The 18,734-nt window shown below is 41.4% G+C and overlaps 1 protein-coding gene across 7 annotated transcripts in view; it reads right to left on the minus strand.

Moving 5' to 3' along the window:
* Positions 1 to 15,498, minus strand: part of MFSD14A (major facilitator superfamily domain containing 14A) — a 92,135-nt gene extending 76,637 nt beyond the window's left edge. For 6 of the 7 annotated variants that reach the window (XM_073593056.1, XM_073593055.1, XM_073593054.1 and 3 more), the window contains exon 1: positions 15,347 to 15,491. The gene's annotated coding sequence lies outside the window, so the exon portion shown is untranslated. Of the gene's footprint in view, positions 1 to 15,346 lie in introns of all 7 variants that reach the window. The other variant, XM_073593050.1, reaches the window with a different exon arrangement.
* Positions 15,499 to 18,734: the final 3,236 nt, after the last annotated feature.

Consider the following 18,734-nt stretch of genomic DNA (forward strand, 5'->3'; position numbering starts at 1 on the left):
GGATGTCGGGAGCGAGCGGCTGACTTTCGAGGTGTCAAGTAAAACGGGGGGGCGGCGGTATTGTCAGAAGTTTTTTCACCTTAATGCATAGAATGCATTAAGGTAAAAAAATTTTTACCTTTGCAACCCCTATAAAAATCTCCATAGGGGAAGTTTAAAAAATTCTACAGGTTGCATGTTTTGAGTTACAGAGGAGGTCTGGGGCTAGAATTATTGCTCTCGCTCTACCAATCGCGGCGATACCTTACATGTGTGGTCTGAACAAAGTTTCCATATGCGGGCACTACTCACGTATGCGTTCGCTTCTGCACGCAAGCTTGTCGGGACGGGGCGCGTTTAAAAAAATTTTTATTTTACATTTTAATTTTTTATTTTTACACTGTTCTTTAAAAAAATATGTCACTTTTATTCCTATTACAAGGAATGTAAACATTCCTTGTAATAGAAAAAAGCATGACAGGACTTCTTAACCACTTCCTGCCCGCCGTATGCAGAATGACGGCCGGGAAGGGGTTATGTTATCCTGACTGGGCGTCATATGACGTCCAGCAAGATAACATGGGGGGCGCGCAGCACGGCGATCGCGGGTGCAGCGTATCAGTCTGACAGCCCGATCGGCGGCTCTCCCTGTCAGAGGGGGGGGGTCTCTGCTGATAATCAGCACATTGATTATCAGCACATCCCCCTCAAATGTACAAATCACCTGCCAACCAGTGCCCAGCAATGTAAAAACAATAAATTCTGCCAGTGCACACCACAGTGCCAATCACTGCACCCCACAGTGCCAACCACTGCCCAGCAGTAACACCTGTCAGTACTTATCAGTACCTCACCATCAGTGCTGCCCATCAGTGCCACCTATTGGTGCTCATCAGTGCTGCATATTAGTGTCACCTACCAGTGGCCATCAATTCTACATATCAGTGCCGCCTCATCAGTGCCCATCAGTCAAGGGGAAAACAAAAATGTTATGACAGAAACAGAAAAAAAAAAAAATTTTTTTTCAAATATTTTGGTCTTTTTTAGTTTGTTTAGCAAAAAATAAAAACCGCAGTGGTGATCAAATACCACCAAAAGAAAGCTCTATTTGTGGGAAAAAAAATGATAAAAATTTACTTTGAGTACAGTGTTGCATGACCGCGCAATTGTCAAAGTGTGACAGCGCTGAAAGCTGAAAATTGTCCTGGGCAGGAAGGGGCGTAAGTGCCTGGTATTGAAGAGGTTAAATATGAGATCTGGGAATATTGATCAGACAGGGTTCATGTCTGGGAAGGGGACTGACATCAATATTAGAAGGCTCTTTCTTAACACATCCATAACACATGACAATCAAGGCACCAGGGTAATCGCCTCATTAGACGCTGAAAAGGCATTTGACTCTGTCAAATGGACCTATCTGTAGGAGATCTTGCGTCGATTTGGCTTTGGCCCTAAAGCCCTATAAAGTCCTATATCGGGCACCAAGGGCACAGGTTCGCACGAACAACTGGCTGTCAGAGCCATTCGCCCTTTTCCGTGGCACAAGACAGGGTTGCCCGCTCTCTCCCAGCCTCTTTGCTTTGGCCCTGGAGCCCCTGGCCATTTTGGTCAGGATTGCTCCAGATATGCTGGGCTTGCGGTTGGGTAAGCTGGAAGAGCGGCTGTCCCTGTACATGAACGACGCATTTTTATACCTTAACGACGCAAGCCCCTCGCTCTTAGCTGCCCTACGTATTTTTGACACGTTTGGAGGTTACTCGGGTATAAGAATTACCGGGCCAAGTCAATACTTTTCCCCCTAGATGAGGGAGCCATCCGTGGGGCGGCCTCCACTCCTCTCCGCTGGGTTGAAGAATTTCGTTATTTGGGGGTCCAGGTGACGAAACATCACTCGGACTTCTTGGGGAAAAATCTGATACCTGTTTTGTCGACCCTTAGATCCAAGTGTTCAACATGGTCAAATTTGCCACTAAATTTGATAGGCCGCATTAACCTACTAAAAATGATCATATTACCCAAATTTAATTATTTATTCCGAAACTGCCCGATATGGATCCCAGTCAGCTTCTTCAAAGAGATAAACAAATGCATAGATTCCTTTATATGGAATGAGGCGGTACCGCGGTTGGCCAAATCCACGCTCTGGCTACCTGCTCACTTGGGTGGGTTAGCCCTACCCAATTTTCAAGTTTATTACTGGGCGGCGGTACTAGTGACAGTCCAGTGGTGGTACCAAGGGGATAGATCCAATGCGGCGGTATGCCTGGAGGCGAATTGCTTGGGCTCCCTCGCTGGGCTCCGCAGCTTTCCATACAGGGGTCCCGGGGCATATGAGACGACACCGCGACCAACCAGAGTAACGTGGCGGATGTGGACCGCTGCCCGGCGGCACTTTTTGCAGCCAGATCAGTGGTCTCCGGCACAACCGTTGTGGAGCAATCCCACCCTATCACAACTTCGTTCCATTCCGGATCCACAGTTGTGGGCCAGGTTTGGCATCACAACACTGGACCACATTATGCCCCGGGGTACCCTACTGAAGTTTGCGGATCTGAAGGTTAAATATAATTTACCAGTCTGGATGGCATTCATATACCTACAACTCAAACATGCCACTAGAGCCCAATTCCCCCGGCCGATCACACTCAAAGCTGATCCTATAGAGGAACTGTTGGCTCCAGGTGATCTAACCAAGCCTCTTTCTGCTCTGTATAGTGTGTTATTGGGCAATGAGTCCCCAAAAATAGAACATTTGTGGGAAACATGGCACAGTGACATACCCTCACTAGATAGGGAGGGATGGGAGGACTGCCTGCAGTATGGCCCCAAATTAGTCATCTCCTCTAGAGATAAGCTAATACAGGTAAAATGTTTGCATAGGGTATATTATACGCCCCAAAGACTTCACAGGATGTACCCAGACAAAGACCCCGAGTGTCCCAGATGTAAAGCACATATAGGAACCTTCTTCCACATGTTCTGGGACTGTCCTGTCATTTCCACTTACTGGACGAAGGTCTTTAGGGAAGTTCATTCCAGATTGCAACTGGCACTCCCAATGTCACCTGAGTTGGCATTACTGGGAGTTCACGATGACGAGCAAAGACCACACCACTTAACCACTTACCGACCGGCTCCTGTACATATACGTTGGCACTTTGAAGATGGATATCTCCGTAACGGCAGCAGCTGCTGCCACAACCAAGGTATCCATCTTTACAGGAGCCAGCTCTGTGTACGATAATGGTGGTCTCTGTGGCGGGTTCGCCGCGAGATCACCGTTATCGGCGGCTGGAGAGGTGCCACCCCCCCTCCCGTGCCCTCCGCCGTTTACCGGAGCCGTCGGTAGCGGCGGAGGCGATCGGGACCTTTCTGTGCCTGGGTATGAAGACGAGTGAGGCCAAGATGGCCGCCACCCGTCTCCATACCATTGGACGGCTGAAGCGACGTCATATCTGCTCCGCCCACTTTTCTTAAAGGCATATATTTTTTTAATGTCATTTTTTCAAACAACTTTTTTTTTTTTTCTTTTTTTTTTTGCATTGTAGTCCAAATATGAGATTTTTTGACCCCAGATCTCATATTTAAGAGGACCTGTCATGCTTTTTTCTATTACAAGGGATGTTTGCATTCCTTGTAATAGGAATAAAAGTGATCCAAATTTTTTTTTTTTTAAAAAACAGTGCAAAAATAAATATAATAAAGTAAAATAATAAGAAAATTTTAAAAAAAAGTTTTTTAAAGCGCCCTGTACCGACGAGCTCGCACGCAGAAGCGAACGCATACGTGAGTAGCGCCCGCATATGAAAACGGTGGTCAAACCACACATGTGAGCTATCACCGCGATTGGTAGAGCGAGAGCAATAATTCTAGCCCTAGACCTCCTCTGTAACTCATAACATGCAACCTGTAGAATTTTTTAAACTTCCCCTATGGAGATTTTTAAAGGGGTTGTAAAGGCAAAAATTTTTTTACCTTAATGCATTAAGGTGAAAAAACTTTGACAATACCGCCGCCCCCAGCCCCCCCGTTTTATTTACCTGACACCTCGAAAGTCAGCTGCTTGCTCCTGACATCCATTTCGCCGCCCAGCCTGGCCGCTGGTTGGCTACAATGGATGGATTGAAAGCAGCGCAGCCATTGGCTCGCGCTGCTGTCAATCACATTCAATGACGCTGCGCGCCAGGGGCGAGAGCAATAATTCTAGCCCTAGACCTCCTCTGTAGCGCAAAACATGCAACCTGTAGAATTTTTTAAACGTCGCCTATGGAGATTTTTTAAGGGTAAAAGTTTGACGCCATTCCACGAGAGGGCGCAATTTTAAAGCATGACATGTTGGGTATGAATTTACTTGGCGTAACATTATATTTCACAATATAAAAAAAAAAAAATTGGGCTAACTTTACTGTTGTCTTATTTTTTTATTCAAAAAAAGTGAATTTTTTCCAAAAAAAGTGCACTTATAAGAACGCTGCGCAAATACGGTGCAAAAAAAGTATTTCAATGACCGCCATTTTATTCTCTAGGGTGTTAGAAAAAAAAACAAACTATAATGTTTGGGGGTTCTAAGTAATTTTCTAGCAAAAAAACCTGTTTTAAACATGTAAACACCTAAAATCCAAAACGAGGCTAGTCCTTAAGTGGTTAAAACTACTAATTGCATACCTATTCTTTTATGCCAAAAAAAGAAATCCTCCTCAAATGGATCCTACCAGACCGCCCCCCCCCCCCCCCCCCCCCCCATCTCCTCCTGGAAGGCACTGATCAAAGCTGCATTGCCCATGTATAGAATGACATATTTGAGCACAGAGGCTGTAAGTGGAAATATGAAAAAGTCTGGGCCCCATGGACCTCTGACTAACGTACTGGTGAGGATCTCATATCCTAAGATAGGTAACTGTAAAAGGTATACTACTAAACACCTACGCGGAATGTATTAACCTAGTCCACATGCTACCTGTATGCAAACTTTTGCTGCGTGTTGTGCTTGTTCACTGTATTGTCTGGACCTGTATGTACACAAATGTATTCCATGTGATGATATGTACTGTACCTATGGATATGTTTTTATTCAACCTATATGACAACAATAAAACACCTTTTGTGTCTTTGGGGTCAAAAAGACCGCAGATCTCACATTTACACTAGAATGCAAGAAAAGAAAAAAAATGAATAAAAACATTTTGGCATTTAAAAAAAATAAATAAAAAATGTCCCTTTAAGAGCTATGGGCGGAAATGACGTTTTGACGTCGCTTCCGCCCTGCAATGATATGGAGACGGGTGGGGGCCATTTTCCCCTCACTCGTCTCCATGTCACACAAGGGACAACATCCGATCACCTCTGCCACTGCCGACGGCTCCAGGGAGCGGTGGAGGGCACCAGAGAGCGGCGGGGGGCCCCTCTCCCGCCGCCGATAAAAGTGATCCCGCGGCGAATCCGCCGCAGAGACCACTTTCATCTTGAAGCAGACCGCACAATGAAGAGGAGGTTACAGGGGATATGGCAGCTAGCTGCTGCCATAACAACGATACTCCTCTTCAAAGTACCAACGTATATCGACGGTGGGCGGTCCGGAAGTGGTTAAACACTTGTCAGGTTTTTTTGCCATCTATGTACCATTGCAGAGATTTCCCTTCACTTTCTGTCCCACAGCCAAAGTGAGAGGAAAGTCCTGTAAATCAAGGGAATTCCTTGGGGACCCCCAGGTCACCAGAACTAGTGTCACCATTGGAAGATTTCCTCTCTATTACTTTTCTAGAGACAACCCAAAATTTGGGTAATTTCTCTTACTTTTACTGATAATGGTAAACAGGACAAATAGAGAGGGTGAACCTCCTTAATGGGGGCACAGACAGCAATAAAAACTGACAGGTGTTCCATCCATCTCCCCTCTATCCAAACCTAAAAAGTAGGGGTGCACCAAATGAAAATTTTGGTGCCCAAATGGAAACCTAAAATGCAGGATGCACTTTGCCAAAAACCGAAAATGACAGTTTTTAAAAAGTATTTAGATATTTATATACAATTGTATTATATTCAACTTTTTAATTAACCACTTCAGCCCCGGAAGAATTTTCCCCCTTCCTGACCAGAGCACTTTTTGCAATTCCGCACTGCCTCTCTTTAGCTGACAATTGCGTGGTCATGCGACATCGTAACCAAACAAAATTGACGTCCATTTTTTCCCCACAAATAGTGACAATTTTGGAAAAAAAGCAATATATTTTACCTTTTGCTATAATAAATAAACCCCCAAAAATATATAAAAAAAAAAATTGCAGATTTTAGATGTATGTGAGAAATGTCATAATTGTCCCGATTTTGAAGTGGTTAAAGTGGTTGTAAACATTACATTTTTATTTTTTTTGGTAAATAAACATGCCTATACTTACCTGCTCTGTGCAATGTTTTTTCACAGAGCACACCCTATCCTCTTCTTCTGGGCTCCCCCAACGGCACTTCAGACCCTTCCTCTTCATCGGGTGCCCCCATGGAAAGCCTCTTTGTGGGCTCGCTCCCGAGTCCCGCTGCTGCGTCCATCGATACAGACAGCAAGACTCAGCCCCTGCATCACAACTTTTGATTGACAGCAGTCGGAGCCAATGGCCCCAGCTGCTTTCAATCTGTCCAAAGAGGAGAGAGATAGCGGCTGAAGCCACTGCGGCTGTGCACATCGCTGGATTGGATCGGGCTCAGGGAATAAAAAAAAGGGGGGGGGTCCGGGGGGACTGCAGCACAGAAGGTTTTTACCTTAAGGCTTTATAACCACTTTAAACCCAAAAACAAACATTTATCAAAATTCAGAGTACCAATCCTTAGATGTGATGGCTGCATTAAAGAGGCAGTCCATTCCTCCCCACAAAAAATTAAAAGTCAGCAGCTACAAATACTGCAGCTGCTGACTTTTAACATTAGGACACTTACCTGTCCAGGGAGCCTGCGATGTCGGCACCGCAGCCATTCCTGTTAAGACTTGCAGCTTCACAGCAGAGTCCCTACTGCACATGCGGAGCACGCTGCTCTTTCTTATTGGTCCGGTGGTGGAGGAAGGAGCCGAACTTCTGAGAGACCAGGCCGTGGCTCCGTCTCCTGAAAGTGGGGAACAGTACCTGTCAAAAACAGGTATCTGTTCCCCCTCCCCCTGAAAGGTGCCAAATGGGGGGGGGGGGGGCGACAGATTAGCAGAAGTTCCACTTTTGAGCGGAACTCCGCTTTAACTTTCATTTTTTAACCTTTACTTTCACCTGGTGATCTGCCCAATAAGTATCAATTTTTAACTTCCTTTAACAGACCAAGCTGCCCTGCAAAAATTTCAGCAGAAGGTTGAGAAAAAACACTTAACACTGACAAGGGTACCTAAAATTAACAGTTTTTATTCATTTATGTAAAATCTTTATTCTACAGGAAAAAAAAAAAAAAAAAAGATGCTCATACTATATGGTATTAGTAAATAATACTATTATACAGTACTAGGAAGAAGTTAATTGTACAAGGATTGCATGTTCAGAATGGACCGTGTATGATGACCCCAACGGTGACACAAACTGCAAAAAAAAAACAAAAAAAACTGACAGTGATTCTAACCCCTCACCATCAATAAATAAAACAAATTGCCCCCCCCCCCCCCCCATCAACACAGTCAGTGTTGATGGAGAAATCCCTCCCACATCGCTATTTTCTGCCAAAGGGGAGCCTTCCTTACTGGCAGAATACAATTGAGCAAAAAAAAACTGACAGGCTGGTTGTACTGAAGTAAATAAAAAGGATCAACTTCAGTACAACTAGCCTGCTCATAGATTGAAATTTGTTCAGTTTCTGCTAAACTGACCAAGTTTTGAACCATCTATGGCCAGCTTAAAGAGGAACTGCAGTCTGCTCACATAATTTGTCATTTAAACATCTTTGTCATTCTGAAGCTTCCCTCCAACTACTTTGCATATTTCACATATAGAATTGTGAAAATATATGTGTCACTGGCGCAAAACCTATCCTATCAAAAATAGTGTAAGTGGTATTTATAGCTGCTGCATCCAAAAAATGTTTTTCAGAGAAAAATTAAATTAAAAGTGCTATGTGAGTGGATGCGCTGCTCCCATCTGTGCTCTCTATATTACCTGTGTATGTGCTATCTTAATAGCCTAATTTGGTTCACCATCCACCTAACAGGTTATATCTCATTTATACAATAATCATATGTTTGTATAATTCATCACATGTGAACAACAACTTAATCCAAATACTTTAAATCATATAAAAAGTCCAGTGACATATGTCACATAATGATAGACTCTTCTTCATATGTGTTGCAAATCATCCGTTATAATTGCCGTGGGCGGCGTGCTCTTGTGTGTGGTATCAGATTAAAGTGACTTAGTGCTTCACCACCACCTGTGAGATTTGCCACTCACCAGATTAATCTTTAAAACTGCACCTTTGGTTCATTAACAGGGATAACCACTCCACTCAAAGGAAAACTTTCTCCAATATCTATACCAGGTCCTCAATGTTCCTCATGCAAACGGATAAAAAACCATCATCGCGCAATAACGTTTAAAACCTTTATTCCATACATAAAAAACACTTTGCACTCACATTTCCAAGTGCCATTAGGCCGGCACCGAGCTTTTCCCGCAGTTAAGGACGGGTGGGCACTGCAGCCCGGTTCGTCTGGTGTGTGCTAGATGGTCTCCGTTGCCGCTTACGTTCCCCCCTGTTTGCGTTCGCGTCCTCTCCAAACCCCGTTCGTTCCCGGTCACGTGGGTACGGTAATCTCCCAGCAGCCTCTACGCGTTTCGCAATCAAATTTGCGTCATCAGGAAGCTGCTGTGTGATTGGTTCTCATTCTATTTATGTTGTGTGCGGGCGGAAATTGTTTTGCCGCCATCTTGGATGTGGGAATTCCCTTAGTTCCGTTCTATTGGGGCTTTCTTTCTCTTAGCACCATTTTGCTTATGGGCAATTCGCCCATTCCGTGATTGTTCATTGCACCCGCTGTTTCCCCCCTCTACCATTGTTAATACTCATTCCAATTTACCTATTGTTACATTAGTTGTATATGAATGGTTATAAACTAACCCGTCCGTATCTGCTGGAGAGGCTCTCACATGTTAAAAAATACATAGATACATGGCCTTTGTTGGCCTTCATGTGCTTTAACTAAAAAAAACTTTTTATGCACATTGTTATTCCATAATTGATTACCGCTAGATCTGTAATATGGAACAGCAAATCCTTACCCTTTCTAAAATAATTTTTTACATAGCAACTATCCAGAAAATGAAATTAAATTAAAAAATAAAATATAAAAATGAAAATAAAAAATAATAAAATTAAAATAAAAAATGAAATATAAAATAAAATAAAAATAAAAATAAAAATAAAAATAAAAATTATATAATAAAAAATGATAAATAAAATAAAATAAAGAAAAAAAATAAAGAAAAAAAAAGAAAGAAAGAAAAAATGAAAAATAAAGAAAAAATGACAAAAAATTGAAAAAATATGAAAAATATAATAAAAATAAAAATAAAAATAAAAAGATAAATAAAATAAAATAAAAATAAAAATAAAAATAAAAATAAAAATAAAAATTAAAAATAAAAATAAAAAATGAATAAAATTAAAATAAATATAAATATAAGAATAAAAATAAAAATAAAAATGAAATTGCTAAAAATGTGAAAATCTGATATAGAATGTAAATTGATTTTAGTAATTTTCCAAAAATTCCAAACATCAACTGTTTTTTGGAAAATTACTAAAATCAATTTACATTCTATATCAGATTTTCACATTTTTAGCAATTTCATTTTTATTTTTATTTTTTATTTTTATTTTTATTCTTATATTTATATTTATTTTAATTTTATTCATTTTTTATTTTTTATTTTTATTTTTATTTTATTTTTATTTTTATTTTTATTTTTATTTTTATTTTATTTTATTTTATTTATCTTTTTATTTTTATTTTTATTTTTATTTTTATTATATTTTTCATATTTTTTCAATTTTTTGTCATTTTTTCTTTATTTTTCATTTTTTCTTTCTTTCTTTTTTTTCTTTATTTTTTTTCTTTATTTATTTATTTTTTTCTTTATTTTTTTCTTTATTTTATTTATCATTTTTTATTATATAATTTTTATTTTTATTTTTATTTTTATTTTTATTTTTATTTTATTTTATATTTCATTTTTTATTTTAATTTTATTATTTATTATTTTTTATTTTCATTTTTATATTTTATTTTTTATTTTTTATTTTATTTTTTAATTTAATTTCATTTTCTGGATAGTTGCTATGTAAAAAATTATTTTAGAAAGGGTAAGGATTTGCTGTTCCATATTACAGATCTAGCGGTAATCAATTATGGAATAACAATGTGCATAAAAAGTTTTTTTAGTTAAAGCACATGAAGGCCAACAAAGGCCATGTATCTATGTATTTTTTAACATGTGAGAGCCTCTCCAGCAGATACGGACGGGTTAGTTTATAACCATTCATATACAACTAATGTAACAATAGGTAAATTGGAATGAGTATTAACAATGGTAGAGGGGGGAAACAGCGGGTGCAATGAACAATCACGGAATGGGCGAATTGCCCATAAGCAAAATGGTGCTAAGAGAAAGAAAGCCCCAATAGAACGGAACTAAGGGAATTCCCACATCCAAGATGGCGGCAAAACAATTTCCGCCCGCACACAACATAAATAGAATGAGAACCAATCACACAGCAGCTTCCTGATGACGCAAATTTGATTGCGAAACGCGTAGAGGCTGCTGGGAGATTACCGTACCCACGTGACCGGGAACGAACGGGGTTTGGAGAGGACGCGAACGCAAACAGGGGGGAACGTAAGCGGCAACGGAGACCATCTAGCACACACCAGACGAACCGGGCTGCAGTGCCCACCCGTCCTTAACTGCGGGAAAAGCTCGGTGCCGGCCTAATGGCACTTGGAAATGTGAGTGCAAAGTGTTTTTTATGTATGGAATAAAGGTTTTAAACGTTATTGCGCGATGATGGTTTTTTATCCGTTTGCATGAGGAACATTGAGGACCTGGTATAGATATTGGAGAAAGTTTCCTTTGAGTGGAGTGGTTATCCCTGTTAATGAACCAAAGGTGCAGTTTTAAAGATTAATCTGGTGAGTGGCAAATCTCACAGGTGGTGGTGAAGCACTAAGTCACTTTAATCTGATACCACACACAAGAGCACGCCGCCCACGGCAATTATAACGGATGATTTGCAACACATATGAAGAAGAGTCTATCATTATGTGACATATGTCACTGGACTTTTTATATGATTTAAAGTATTTGGATTAAGTTGTTGTTCACATGTGATGAATTATACAAACATATGATTATTGTATAAATGAGATATAACCTGTTAGGTGGATGGTGAACCAAATTAGGCTATTAAGATAGCACATACACAGGTAATATAGAGAGCACAGATGGGAGCAGCGCATCCACTCACATAGCACTTTTAATTTAATATTTCACATATACTGTGATTCTGTACTTGCCAAATATGCTGCAGAAATCTCCCTCCACCAAGTCTGGCTGCAGCCATTTTGACTGTGGGCAGCTACAGCTGCTGCCTGTTCACTTCCTGGATTTACAGACACACAGAGGCACACCTCCAGCTCTGCAGCTCTCATTGGCCCTCTTATAACTCCCCCCCCCCCCCCACACACCTTTCCTGGCAAACTCACAAGTGGGAGAGCGCTGTGCATGTCGTCATAAGCCTAGGCTAATGACCAGACAAGTAACAGGAAGTGGGCTTTAAGCCCTAATGCACACAGGCTGTTAAAAAAACGTTATGAAAACGCCAGTATCTTTGCAGTGATTTTTTTTTAACTTTTTTCAGCATTTTTGCAATAGCGTTTTTTAGCGTTTAGCGTTTTTCCGCGTTTTTTTTTTTTTTCAAATTTTTTTTTTTTTTTCAATGGATCAAAAACGCCAAAAAACGTTGGTGAATGACGTTTTTGAGCGTTTTTACAGCTGAAAAACGTCTTTCAGAACCCACTGGTCCTGGGTTTTTTTTACAGCTTAAAAATGCCTATGCCACTCGCAGCTCAAAAACGCCTAGGTGGGCATGAAGCCATAGACTAACATAGACAGGCCTTTTTAAGCTGCAAAAAAAGCTCAAAAAAGCAGCTGTAAAAACGTCCGTGTGCATGAGGACTATAAGGTATTTACTGGAAGAATTATTTGTTTTAACGATCCACAGTTAAAACAAGGGCAGAAGATTTTAGATGGAAAGTTAAAAAAAAAAAGAAAGACTGAAGGTCCGCTTTAAGTCTTCAGTCCATGACATTCTTCTGTAGCACTACAGATAATGTACACTGATCAGCCATAAAATTATGACCACTGACAGGTAAAGTAAATATTATATTGGTACAATGGCATCTGAAAACGGGTAGGATATATTAGAGAGCAAGTAGTTAACAACTTGTTGTCCCTGAAGTTGAAGTGTTGAAACACGAAAAGGGCAAGCGTAAGGATTTGAGGGACTCTGACAAGGCCAAATTGTGATGGGTAGACGACAGGGTCAGAGCAACTCCAAAACTGAAGCTTGTGGGATGTCCCCAGCCTGCAGTGGTCAGGACCTACCAATAGTGGTCCAATGAAGGAAAACCGGCGACAGGGTCATGGGCGGCCAAGACTCATTGATGAATGTGGGGAGCGAAGACCGGCCCATTTAGTCCAATCCCATAAAAGAGCTACTGTGGTTCAAATCTCTGAAAAAGTTCATTCTGATTGTGATAGAAAGGTGTCAGAACACACAGTGCAAGGCAGTTTGTTGTGTATGGGGCTGAGTAGCCACAGACTGGTCAGGGTGCACGTGCTGACCCATGTCCACAGCCTAAAGTGCCTACAATGCGCACATAAGCATCAGAACTGGACCACGGAGCAATGGAAGGTGGTAACCTGGTCTGAATGGTTTGAGGAACACAATGACCACTTTGAGGTGTTGATTTGGCCTCCAAATTCTCCAGATCCCAAACCAATTGAGCATCTGTGGAATGTGCAGGAAAAACAAGTCTAATCCACCTCGCACCTTACCACCTCGCAACTTACAGAACTTAAGGTAAAACTAATGGAAACATTTTTTTTTTTTTTTTAGTTTTTGATAGAGTGGAGAAGGATTAGTAAATTTTATTGCTGTCATTTTTTAGATTTTTTTTTTGCTGTCTGTGCCCGTTATGGAGATTCATCCTTTATTTGTCCTGTTTACCGTTAAAATTGAAAGTAAAAGAAAATGCCAAATTTTGCATTGTCCCCAGAACAGTAATAAAGATTACAATTTTCCAATGGGGGTCAATATTTTTGGCAACACCCCGTGATTCCCTCACTTTAGATTTCCTCACTTCCTGTTTTGGCTATGGGCCAGGAAGTGAAGGAAAATCTCCACAATGGGGCATCGATGGAAAAAAAGAAAAACAACCCTTAGGCTGGTTTTACACAGACAGTCCAAATCAGGTCCGGCTGTCAGTTTTTCGGCCACACTGATCGGACCAGCAATTTTTCTCTATAGAGTGGTGGATTTCAGCGGACACCTGCCGTCATCCAATCCGCCAAAGACAGATGGGGGGGATCCATTCCCCACCCAGCGGATTGGATGACAGTCGGATGGAAAAGGACAGGCAGTCTGTTTCCACCCAACCGCTCAATAGAGGACAGCAGAGCTGTGTCCGTTCTGCATAGCGATGCAGACACAGACCTGTCATCCGCCTGCTCAGTGGCGATAAATGGAAAAAATCCCCTTCTGAGCAGATTAGAGTCTGCACAGTGTGAAAGGGGCATTACAGGAGTGATAACAGAAAATAGAAAAAAAAAAAAAGCGTTGTCTTTAGTTCTACTTTAACTACTCGCCGACATTATATGGCAGCAGGCTGGCTCCCCTGTGCGAATCAGCGTAGCTGTACGGCGGCTGCTTTAAGGTGTATAGGGGGCGCACCCGCCACATGATGTCGGAGCTGATGCGCGTGGCCGGCGGCCACGATCGATCCTGATAGAGACAGAACGGGGATCTGTAAATGTAAACAGACAGATCCTCGTTCTGTCAGTGAAGTAGAGAGATCTGCTGTTCATAGTAATCAGAAACAGCGATCCCCCCCCCCCCCCAGTTAAACACTCATGAGGGAACACATTTAACCCCTTGATCACCCCTAGTGTTAACTCCTTCCCTGCCAGTGACATTTATACAGTAATCAGTAGCTATTATTTTAGCTCTGATGGCTGTATACATGTCAATGGTCTCAAAAATTGTCCGATCTGTCTGCCCCAATGATGCTGCCCCACAAAAAAAAAAAAAAAAAAAAAAAATCGGTAAACACCGTTATTACTAGTAAAAAAAATAAATTAAAATGCCTTAAATCTATTCCCTATTTTGTAGATGTTATAACTTTTGCGCAAACCAAACAATATACGCTTTTTTTTAAACAAAAATATGAAGAATACATTGTGGCCCAGACTGCTGAATAAATTAGTTTTTCACTTTTTTTGGATATTATAGCAAAAAAAACAAAAACAAAGGGTTTTTTTTCTTCAAAATTGGGGGGGGGGGGGGGGAGATGATGTCAATTTTGTTTGGGTACACCCGCTTCACCCGCCCGTGCAATTGTCAGTTAAAGCCACGCAGTGCCGTATCGCAAAAAAACGGCCTGGTCATTAAGGGAGCAAATCCTTCTGGTCCCCAAGTGGTTAAAGGATCTTCTACTGGTGGCTTGGTGCCAGATACCCCAGTATACCTTCAGGGGTGGAGTCCATACCAGGACAGGTTATGGAGGGTGGTCATAATGTTATCGGGGTTTGGAAATATCAGAGGCTACATTTCGACCCCCTGATGTGTCCATGTATCTTTCTTGCTGAGCTCCTGGTGGGGAGATCCCCCATAGTGACAGCAGTGAAGAGGAGATGAATGGAAGTCACAGATAATCAAGCACTGACAGAGGCTCTCACCCTCCTCCCTTCCTGTACAAAGTTTCTACTGAAGACTCTACTTGGTGTCGGTGTTCCCGGATCTAGAAGGTGTCATAGCAGCTTCCTGCCTTCAGCACACACCGCTGTGGATGTGATCAGAGCACACAAGGATAGTCCTCTCTCCACACACACCGTACAGACAGCTCCTCCTCCTCCGCCTATACATCCGGGCTCTCCCCGCTCCATTGTGTGGAGTGGTCAGTCCAGGTCACTATTCACCTGCTGCTTCTCCTGTCAGAGCAGAGCCCCCTTCCCCCTCACACCAGTCCTGTCCACAGAATGACCCTCCACCCCCCTGTCCTGTACCCCGCACTGAGACCTTCTCCCAACCCCTTTATTCTCTGACACCCGGGGCTCCTCTCCCCTCCTACCTGTCTCTTTCTATTCTCGCCGCTCTTCTCACTCGGCCGCCATGTTCCGCACGCCTCACCCTCTCACGTCAAATCGCGCGACCCGCCCATTGGCTGTTTGCGTACCCACGTGCGTGTAGCATCACCAGCAAGGCTCGAGTCGCGGCACGTGAGGGGGAGGGGAGTAGAGGAAGCGTAAAAGCGGTACCTGAGTGACGAGAGCGTGACACGTCGCTGTTCTGTCATAATTTCCAACCTATCAAAAACTCCAACCGCTGGTACTGCACATGCGCGGCCAATATAACCGCTTCCTTCTACGCGTCGGATTGCGACGTAAAAGTCATCAATTACACCAACTCTTTTTGCCTGCGCGGTCTCTGTTATGGCAGCAGTGCACATGCGCGGGAACACCAACATTCCCTGTCTCATCTTACGACCGTCTCATACACGTAAACCAAAGGAGATACATAGACGGTTAAAGCGGATGTCCGCCGAAAAAAAAAATTAAAATCCAGCAACTACAAATACTGCAGCTGCTGACTTTTAATATATGGACACTTACCTGTCCAGGGAGCCCGCCATGTTGGCAGCCAAAGCCCATCTGTCCGTCTGCTCTCGGCTGCTGCTGCCACCGCCATCCTCGTGCGGCTTCACTTCCTAGCTCCCTGCTGCGCGTCCTCACTGGTCCCTGTTATCTTCTGTCTCCCAGAAAACAGCGGGGGAGGACAGAGTAGGCGCCGGAAGTACCGTAGGTCACTGCGAACGCCGCGGTGATCTATGCCAGGAAGTGGGAGCAAATACCTGTATTAGACAGGTATCTGCTCCCTCCTCCCCCCTGAAAGGTGCCAAATGTGACACCGGAGGTGGGGAGGAATCCAAAAGTGGAAGTTCCATTTTTGGGTGGAACTCCACTTTAAGCAAAAATACAGAGTTTTATCATACAAGATTCAAAGCAATGAGCATGATGAACTGGGAAGATAATGTACAGGACAATGTATTTGCAGAACTATGTTCACACTCGCATACATATCCACACATTGTTCTGTACATTATCTTGCCAGTTCAGGGGATGTGAGTCTTCCCGTGCAATCTGAACATAAGATTGTCACATAAAAGGCATCAAATAGACCAACTGCGCTCACCGCCGCAGCCCGCCTAAGGCATCAAATAGACCAACTGCTCTGACCGCCGCAGCGCGCCTAAGGCATCAAATAGACCAACTGCTCTCTCACCGCCGCAGCGCGCCTGCACGTCCTGCATATTACACACTAAAAGAATGGCATCAAATATTCCAACTTCTGTGTTTTTTCTTGCGTGAAAAAGACAATCAGAAGATCAGACAGGGGATGTCCTCCCGCGCAGGCGCACTGCTGCAATTTCAGTTGGAGTATTTGATAGAATTCTTTTAGCCTGTGATACGAAGGCCACGCAGGCGTGCTGCTGTGGCGAGAGCAGCTGGTGTATTTGATGGCTTTTACGTGACAATCTGATGTGCAGAATAAACCCCTTCTTGTGAAAAGTTCAAAAAGTACTAAAGCGCTGAAATGGATTTGAGTGAAACTAAATCGTTGCTGAAAATTAAAAAACTGTGAAAGATATCCAATTAGTGACTGGGAGAAAGCCAAATAATAAAAGTTGCAAAACTTAAAAGTGTTCAGACACCTATGCAAAGTAACAAATGAAATAATGTGTTGCGCTAATATTAACCTTCCAGTCAATCTAAAAACCAGTGCACAGTTGGTGAATAAATCAATCCCTTTACGTGACAATAAAATTGTAAAAAATAAATAGACATAAGCGTGGTTAGGTCAGAAACACTATAGCCACTGAATTATAATAATATGCTCCACAGAGTGAATAAACCACAGGTTGCCACCTGTAATAATGAGTAAATATGATTACTATATGTATACCGTCCAATATCAATACTATTCAAAAAATTCCCTCTTATGGTTAGATTTTAATTTGGAGCTGTATGTTGAAAGCCGTTCTTAATTGTAGAGAGTATGCATTGCACTAATGTGTACTATTGAGCAAAATCCCATATGTGCCAAAGTTAGATCTGTTCACAAATTTCCCCAATATTGCTGTATAGTGTAAGGGTCTTCCGGATGAATATTCTCAGTTACCAGGGATATATAAAATAAAAAGAAGAGACATCATTGTGCAATGAACGATTGCTTTAAAACAGAAGCACTTCACTAGGTACACTCACATGAGCCTGGATAATTAGTGCCTGAATGGAAAAAACAATTAGCCGCTTGGGGCGCAGTGAGTCCTCACACCGCTCGCAACAAGCTGCTGACCAGCCTCAATGCTTTACATCACTGACTCCTCCTACGCGTTGCGTCACTCAACACATGACTTTTTCAAGGTTGTTCATGTGACGTCTGTGTCTCCATTTATATATTGGTGCTAGTGTCAGCATTGCTATAGAGACAGCGGTATATCATCGGATCATCATTTTGTTTTTACACCAAGCCTTTACTAAACATACTAAGTATAAACTTTATTAAACAATGCATTTAAGTTTAAAAACTGTTCACCGAGCGCTTCTTGATGATACTATACATCTATATTAAAACAAGGAAACATCTAATTCCACATCCTCCCTCTAGTGGTGATTCCTATATAAACTATTTTAAAATTAATTCAAATATAAAAATAACTTCATTAGAATAATGATTAGGTAAACATTGGGTTGCAGTACATTCTTACTCCGAATCAATCATAATTACCACAAATATTAATCATTAAAAATACACAGGTTCCATAAGAAACCCTACAGATAGAGCTAATTGAATAAAACCAACCATATTGAACAGAAATTAGATTAAAAAAATTACATCTACAAGATATAAATATATTGTGAGATGAAAAACAAAAATACCTCTTATAATGAGTTAATGGTAATACACATATTCATTCAAATATTAGTTGATTAATAATTAAGCCTTCATTTACACATCACACATGTAGATAAATAGATAAAGAAAGCCCTCTACTGGTGACTGTCACTACTACACAATTGTTTGTCAAAGTGATCTATCCACATTAACATGGTTTAAGAATAATACCATAGGTTCCTATATATTCTGAAAAATTGTATGGTTGGAATTATTGACTTATTGAAAAATAGTCAACACTGGAAAAGTAAAAATTATAATAAAATAAATTAAAATAATAAAATCAAAATATAATTAAAAACACCCAAAATTGGAAAACAGAGAGTTTTAAAATCTGCAGGGAGTATAATAAAAAATAATTAATAGTCTGATATGAAACAATTTAAATCAAAGTCAATATTCAACCCCCTAGGCGCAAGTGTACACATCTCAAAAATCCACCTGGATTCACTTTTGGTTAATTCTCTATTTTTATTAGATCCTCTCCAGTGTGGTGTGTATCT

The sequence above is a fragment of the Aquarana catesbeiana genome, linkage group LG07, assembly GCF_042186555.1.
Source record: "Aquarana catesbeiana isolate 2022-GZ linkage group LG07, ASM4218655v1, whole genome shotgun sequence".
Lineage (NCBI taxonomy): Eukaryota > Metazoa > Chordata > Amphibia > Anura > Ranidae > Aquarana > Aquarana catesbeiana.